Genomic DNA, 7,311 nt, shown 5'->3' with positions numbered 1-7,311 from the left:
CCAGCACAGTTGTCATAAATATCGTAGGTTCGCAAACAGATATCATATTACCTCATTGTTCAGTTTTGATAACAAGCTCTCGCTCCCCTATTTTTTGTTCGTTCACCCATCATTGGTAGGCAAGCAGAGAACGTTGTAGCAATGAAGTGATTTGGAGAGTTGACTGGATGAACCGCAAGCTAGCTCCACAGGATACAAGTAGGTTCACTTTCAGGACCGGAGACCGACCATGGCCCTGACATAGCCAACCCGTTTGTAAGTCTTGCCCCTCACCCTTCATTTCAAAGCCTTACTCTAAGCTTGAGGGTGTTACTACCTATTTGTTTTGAAGTCGCCGATCCATCCCTTCATTTCTTTCTAATCGCCCAAACTTGACTTGAAGAATTGTTGGACCTGTTATCACTGATAATTCTGTTGCCAAATTTTTTTTTGCCTAGCTTAAAGACAGGGTGTTTTCGCAGCACATAAATCCGTTAGCAGTTTCGCAGCGCCATCTGTTTTAGTGATTTCGTAGCGAAAACACTGACCTTGCACTGGCTGCGCTGCGAAATTGGGAAATGACGGATATTTAAAGTGAATTGATGGAAACACCGCAGGAAACGAGGTTCTCATGATCACCAACGAAGTTCCATCAAAACTTTGTTTCATACTCAAGTCTCAAAACCGTGGTCCTTTTTGAAATCAATGCTTGATCAGAATCGGTTATGAGAAGGCTTCTGTTCGTTGACTTATTCCAAGTTATCATTACCTTGTGTCAGTTGAAGGATTTTACGAGTGGAAAAAGGATGGAGCGAAGAAGCAATCATTCTATATACATTTTCAAGATAAATGAACAAAGGATTTCCACTGTTAATGACATGTTCGTGTACAGAGAAGGATTTTAATGAATGTTTGACTCAGTGAAAGGAATCTGGGCTGCAGTTTGATGGTATAGTCTATGTTTTATCATCTCGTTCAGCACAAGAGGAGTTGATTGAAAGATGTTTTTCATTTTGCAATGGGAAACTCAATATGTTGATTAATAATGTCGGTATAAATATGAGGATTTCTCATTTCTTATGTCTACCAACGTTGAATCAGCTTATCATATGTCTCAGCTGTCACATCCTCTACTAAAAGCATTAAAAAGGGGAAGCATTGTTTTCATTTCATCGGTTGTTGGTGTTGTAGCTATTTTCTGGTACCATGTATGCGGCCAGCAAAGGAGTAATGAGCCAACTCACAAAAAGTCTTGCATGTGCGTGGACAAGTGACAAAATACGTGTTAACTGTGTGGCACCATGGCGTACCAAGACATCGCTCTTGGAGAAGCTCTTGGAAGACAAAGAGTTTGTGTTACTTGATCGTATTCCTTTAAAGCGTTTTGCTGAACCTCATGAAGTTTTATCCCTCGTAGCTTTTCTTTGCCTACCTGTAGCTCCTTATGACACATGGCAAGTTTCTGAAGGAGGAGTGTTCTTTACATTTACTATTTTGACTACACGTTCCTCTAAGGCGTTGGCGTGGCTTCATGATTGAATGCATGTTATATTGGGGACGGAGAGTAAAATTGATGCTTGGTTGAATGATTTTTCTCGCCTTACATTTGAAACAGTTTCCCAGCCATACGAAAAATCCGATTTGGTGTGGTATCCAGTGGCTTCTGCAATGGGTAGAACACAATTTGATGAACCAGAATCCATTAAAGGGGATCGGCAGTCACGTGTATTTTCTAATCTCTTTAGACAGGCTGACAAAGTTGAAAAACTTGCTGAGTTTATCCAACGCCTGGAACAAGGAGATTTGAATGCTCCGGGTTCGCACACTGGAGTCAGAACGAGCATTCAAACGAGTTGCTTCTGCTCAAAAGGCGATAGGTGATGCTGTCATGACAGGAACCTTCGTTAATCTGGCTACGGTTTTCTACATCAATTCCATTCGGATGCCAGCGATGGCTGCATACATAAAGATACACAGTTTGAAGACGGGGTCTATTTCAGGAAATATAATCGCTCTTGACGAGATTCAAAGAGATCGGATTACCAAAACTGCAAATGCAAACTAGATAATCTCTCCAGATGTTGTGTCAAAGCATACTTTTAATTCTAGCCTTGTGGAGGAGATTTATAGAACTGAACTTCTTGTAACAAGTGACAAATCTGTTCCTTTGCAAAGGGTGATGCTCCTTGAAGTCAGCCGATATCTGAAGAATTATCTGTTGCATAATTTTGAGCCCGACAACGCAACCTTTGAGCATCTTATGTCTATGATTTTAATGGCGAAGGAAAGGTTTGGGGAAAATGTGCCAACATGGAAAGGTTTTCATGACAGGGACAATGCATTTGAGAGTTTCTTAAGATGAGTTTGGTTACTGAAACAGCAGGAAAGAAACCTAAATATAGCAGAGAAACAAATTACTTGATCTTTTTGATTCACTCATTCCAGAACTTGGAAGATGAGATATTACCTGGAACTGTGCTTACATCCTCAGCGCATTAAAAATGGAAAACAATGGTCAAGAAAGAAGATAAGGAAGTTAGAAGAACTGGAATGTCCTCTGTTCCCCGTGATAAAATTGAAGAGAAATTATCAAGCTCTGTTAGCCCTTCAAATTCGAGTATTTCCCTCCTTGTTTGAATACATTAAAACTTGGAATGTGGCAATGGGCACTAAACCCTGAACTGGATGAAGAATTAATACATGGTGCTACTATTCATTAACGTTCTTATATTTTTGTTGCATTTCAAAATATCATGGAAATTGCTGGTGAATGGTCAAAAGAAGCATTGGTGCTCACTGTGCTATTCTAAGCTGCTAGATCACCTGTCTTTGAAAGTTGGCTTTGCAGATAAATATAACATCAGTGATTTGAAGGATGCCATGTTGGTAATCAAAGACCTTTTATCTGTTGCATCATTTTATGCAACTAAATTCAGTTTCACAGCTTCTACTGCCTTGTCTATAACATGCTTCGGCATGTCCTTTCCTGAAGTTCACAGCAAAGATGGTACAAATGTGCAGATCAAATATCTAAAGACATTTGATGAAGGACTCTTGAAAATGGACAGAGATACACATGTTATGGATTGGTTTTTCATGGAGCAGGCCTAGATGCAGATGAGTATGTCCGGAGGTCCTATAAATTTGCTTATGTGGATGGGATTGAAGTTAGTACTGAAGCATGATTATTTGGCTTTGAACTTTTCAAAAAGTCGAATTGCTGTTTTGTTTGTGGCTGGAATATACAGAGTCTTCTTAATATGCTTCAGAGTACATTATTGGTATCTTGATCATTGCCTTAGCTATACAATGGTGGCTTCAGTGTTGTTAGGAGCAGCTGTTATTCGTCATTTATCTGTTGTAAGTCCATCAACTGCAAGGAGAAGATAGCAAGAATGCAGAGAAGTGATGAGACTGTGTATGATGAAATTATACAGCAGTTTCGTAGCGCGCTACGAAACTGCTGTAGCTGCATGTTTCAGTTAAGCCAGTTAATTATGTACATGTGACTGCAAATCTTTTTGAAAGTTCGGTTATCACACAGGTATATGGAAAAGGGTGGCCAGCACATCAAAAACATGGCAGCATTCCATACTTGGGGTTATTAAAAGAGCTGAGACATGTTGCTAAACTTTCGGAGAATGTTGGGAGACAGAGACCGTTAAAATAGGAGCACATCTTTTGGTCAATTAATGAACCATCAGCGCTTTCAAGCATCCAAAGTCAGCATTCATTGCATCTGTAGCTCAGCCATCTCAACCCAAGCAGCAAAAGGACATGTGTCAAGAGCCAGAAAAGCATCATGCTACGAGGAGCAAAGATTTTGGATTTTGATTAAATGAAAACCATTTGTAATTTCAGTTTAGCCATTATGTAATTAATAAATTAGTTATGCACTAGATAAGGATAGTCAATAGCCACCTTCGAGGCTCCCCTCATGCTGGAGGAGGAAGCTCGAGGTGGTTAAGTTTGTTTGCCTATATATGGATCAATGTTGGATGTAAAAAAGGTTGGACATTTTATACAAAAACAGAGTTATTTGGGCCAATGTAAGACTTGTTACAGTAATAGTAAAACAGTGGTTATTTCTTCTCAAGATTCTCAATGGATTATTTTGTTCAAATATGATGGTGGTGTTTTATCTTATATGTTCTTGTACAGCCTTGTTATAACATAATCACTCAGAATTCATTTCTAATGCTCTGACTTCCTGTATGTTTGGCAAGCTGTGGTTTGTGTGAAATATGTTTGAACATCTAATGCAAAGAGCCTTGACTTCCATGAAATGACTGTGCTTTTGTTTATTAAATGTGTAAGACTCCATAGCCCAATGAAGACCAATTTGATATGTGTTCAACCAGCTGTTGTTTTCATGAATGAGTGAAGAGTTAGCCATCTTTTGTTGTGATTGATTTCTATTATAAGTCTGTGAGAGAGCCCTCTCTGACTAGGAAGGCTAATTCCTAGTCTAAAGTCTGGTTGAAAGAGTTACATAAAATCTTACTTGGTTGCAGCCCTTAGTAGTGATTTTGTGATAACAGGACCAGTCAATAGCCCGTTAAGTACAAATACATAGCTTGTTCCCTGATGATAGCCCGCCTTCGAAAGTGATAGTTGGCAACAGAAAGAGCGAGAGACAAAAGCAACCCTCATGTTACAGAAGGATCCATTGAATCTCAAGAAGAAAATATATCAGTAGAGAATCCTAAAATAGTCCTTGAAAGTTCTTTGACTAAACACTGGACAAAATTCGATGAGCAAAAGAGGGTAACCGATTCGTTCCATGGTATGGTATGAAAGAGAAGGCATTTCTAGATCGACACTTATATGTACTAATACTTTTGCAGTAGAGGTCATTGTTGTGACCGATGGCCATAATTCCTGCAGACAAAGGTGCCACATGCTGGAAGTACGGGCGCGGTTCGTTGAATGCTACCTCCATGGCTTTTTTCTCACTCATACAGAGCTACCACTTGTATCTTCCACTAGGTTTTGTGCACCAAATAGTGGTTATCCCTACCTCCAATTCATTCTCAGCTAAACTACTGAAGGAAGGAAGCTCTTCAACAGTTGATGGAAGGAAGCTCTTCAGTGGTTGACAACCCATTGGAGAAGATGAATCTCCCCTACCCACCTTGACCCAAATCTAGTCAGTCAATCGACACACCCAGAATGAAGAGTCTAACAGCATCCACCTGGATCTGCATGCACCCACCTGTAATCACCTAGATCTGCATGGATCCACCTGTAACTAGCTCCACTGCAACTACTTGCAACTATAGCAAATAAACCTTAATAATACATAACATTAATACTCTCAAACTAATGCTAACATTAGTTCGACATTGCAAAATATTTCTAAAAAATGAATTGCCTAAGGAAAAATATTATATAGTCCAGCCTCTTCCGCCTCGGGAAGAGGCCAAATAAGACGGTCAAGTTGAATGAGAAGGGATTAAGCTCAAAATAACGAAACATGAAAGAAAAAACTACGCAAAACTGAAAACTAACTAACGTCAAATGCATCAAATTGATTACTATAGTCCCATGCCATTGCGAGATGGTAGGGACTAATAAGAGGAAAAGTTAAGAGAAACCTATTATTTTTTTGTTTGTTTATCAAGAATGGCACTTGACAATGAATATAGGAGTTGGAACTTATACTCTTTTACTGAGATAATCCTGGTAGTAATTCAAGTAAAAGCAATTTTAAGTGAGGGATACAAGTTGTACAATGATCAATATAGTTTTGCACAGTCATAATTCCATACAATCATATGAACATGATGTATGGTCATATAGACATGGTCCTATAGTTGTATTGGCAGATTTATACAATAATGTGAATGGTTTATATAGTTCATATCAAGAAGATTGAGCTACACGTTTTTGTGTGAGGACCATCCTTCTCACTCACCCTACAAAGAATTACAATCATATGAACATGATGTATGGTCATATAGACATGGTCTTATAGTTGTATTGGAAAATTTATACAATAATGTGGATGATTTGTATAATTGTTTTTACTGTTCATATCAAGAAGATGGAGCAACACTTTTTGTGTGAGGGCCACCCTGTGGAAAGATATGGTGAATACCCTAATTATATTCTTAAGTTTTCTAGAAACAACACACCAAAAATTAAATCTTTAAATATTTATAATAAATACAAAACTAATATAAATTTATATTTATTTTTAATATATACATATTATATATCAATTTTATATCAAAATATTAAAAACATTATTCATTCTTGTAAATAATTTTGAATTTTTTAAAATTTCTTAAGAATATTATTTTCACACATACGCTGATACCAGGCCCTATGGATTCTACCTCGCAAGATACCAGGCCCTATAGGCAGCATACGCGTCACACTTAGGGTCAATCCTCATCTAGGCCTCGACAACAACGCAGTACCATGGAGAACATTCTTGCGGATCCTGGAACATCTGGCAGTAAGGAAGCTCATACCAGTGTCCCAAGCAGCATCACCCATCCTCCGCCTACAATGCACCAACCATCAGTTAGGCACTCGTTGCCTGTAATGCATCATCTGCCAGTTGGGAAACCTCCGCCAACTGAGCACCCTCCACCCGATGATGAGGACTACTACAGACCAACGCCAGTGGAATGGGAAGATCCTCCTTAGCTCAAGCATCGCAAGGATAACCCTAGGAAGTAGCACTTGGCATTGCTTAGGCTTCCATTGCGACTAAGGTCATTTTGAGGCTTTTTCCCTTCTATTGTTTTTTTTATGATATAAACTATACAAGTGGTCATCTGATTTCCCTCACAATGGCAGATGGTCATGCCTACCACAGTTTTGTGACAACTAGCCTATTTTGCTTATGGCGCAATCTTGTATATGGCTAGCCAAATCCCTCCAAGCATGTAATCTTTGTACATTTTCTACAATGCAAAGATGTCTAACTTAATATATATATATATATATATATATATATATAAAGTTTTGTGACAACTAGCCTATTTTGCTTATGGCGCAATCTTGTATATGGCTAGCCAAATCCCTCAAAGCATGTAATCTCTGTACATTTTCTATAATACAAAGATGTCTAACTTACTATATATATATATATATATATATATATATATATATATATATATATATATATATATATATATATATATATATATATATATATATAATATATATATATATATTCACAACAAAGAATTTAATTAATTCACATAAAATTTTTTTCTCTTATAAATATGTCAACTATCTTAGGGAAGTAATGGAACTGAAGACGTGGGAGTGAGTAGCTAAGATTTTATAGTGGTTGTTGTTCATCCCCTTTATGTT

At 37.9% G+C, this 7,311-nt stretch overlaps 1 pseudogene; it reads left to right on the top strand.

Annotated features, from left to right (window-relative positions):
- The first annotated feature begins 1,185 nt into the window (after positions 1-1,185).
- LOC149209252 (tropinone reductase homolog At5g06060 pseudogene) lies at positions 1,186-1,518 on the top strand (annotated as a pseudogene).
- The last annotated feature ends 5,793 nt before the right edge of the window (positions 1,519-7,311 follow it).

This window comes from Pinus tabuliformis, chromosome 1_2 (genome assembly GCF_031772625.1).
Source record: "Pinus tabuliformis cultivar Carrire ecotype Pingquan chromosome 1_2, CPIR1, whole genome shotgun sequence".
NCBI lineage: Eukaryota > Viridiplantae > Streptophyta > Pinopsida > Pinales > Pinaceae > Pinus > Pinus tabuliformis.
This window is presented reverse-complemented; position numbering and strand designations above follow the sequence as displayed.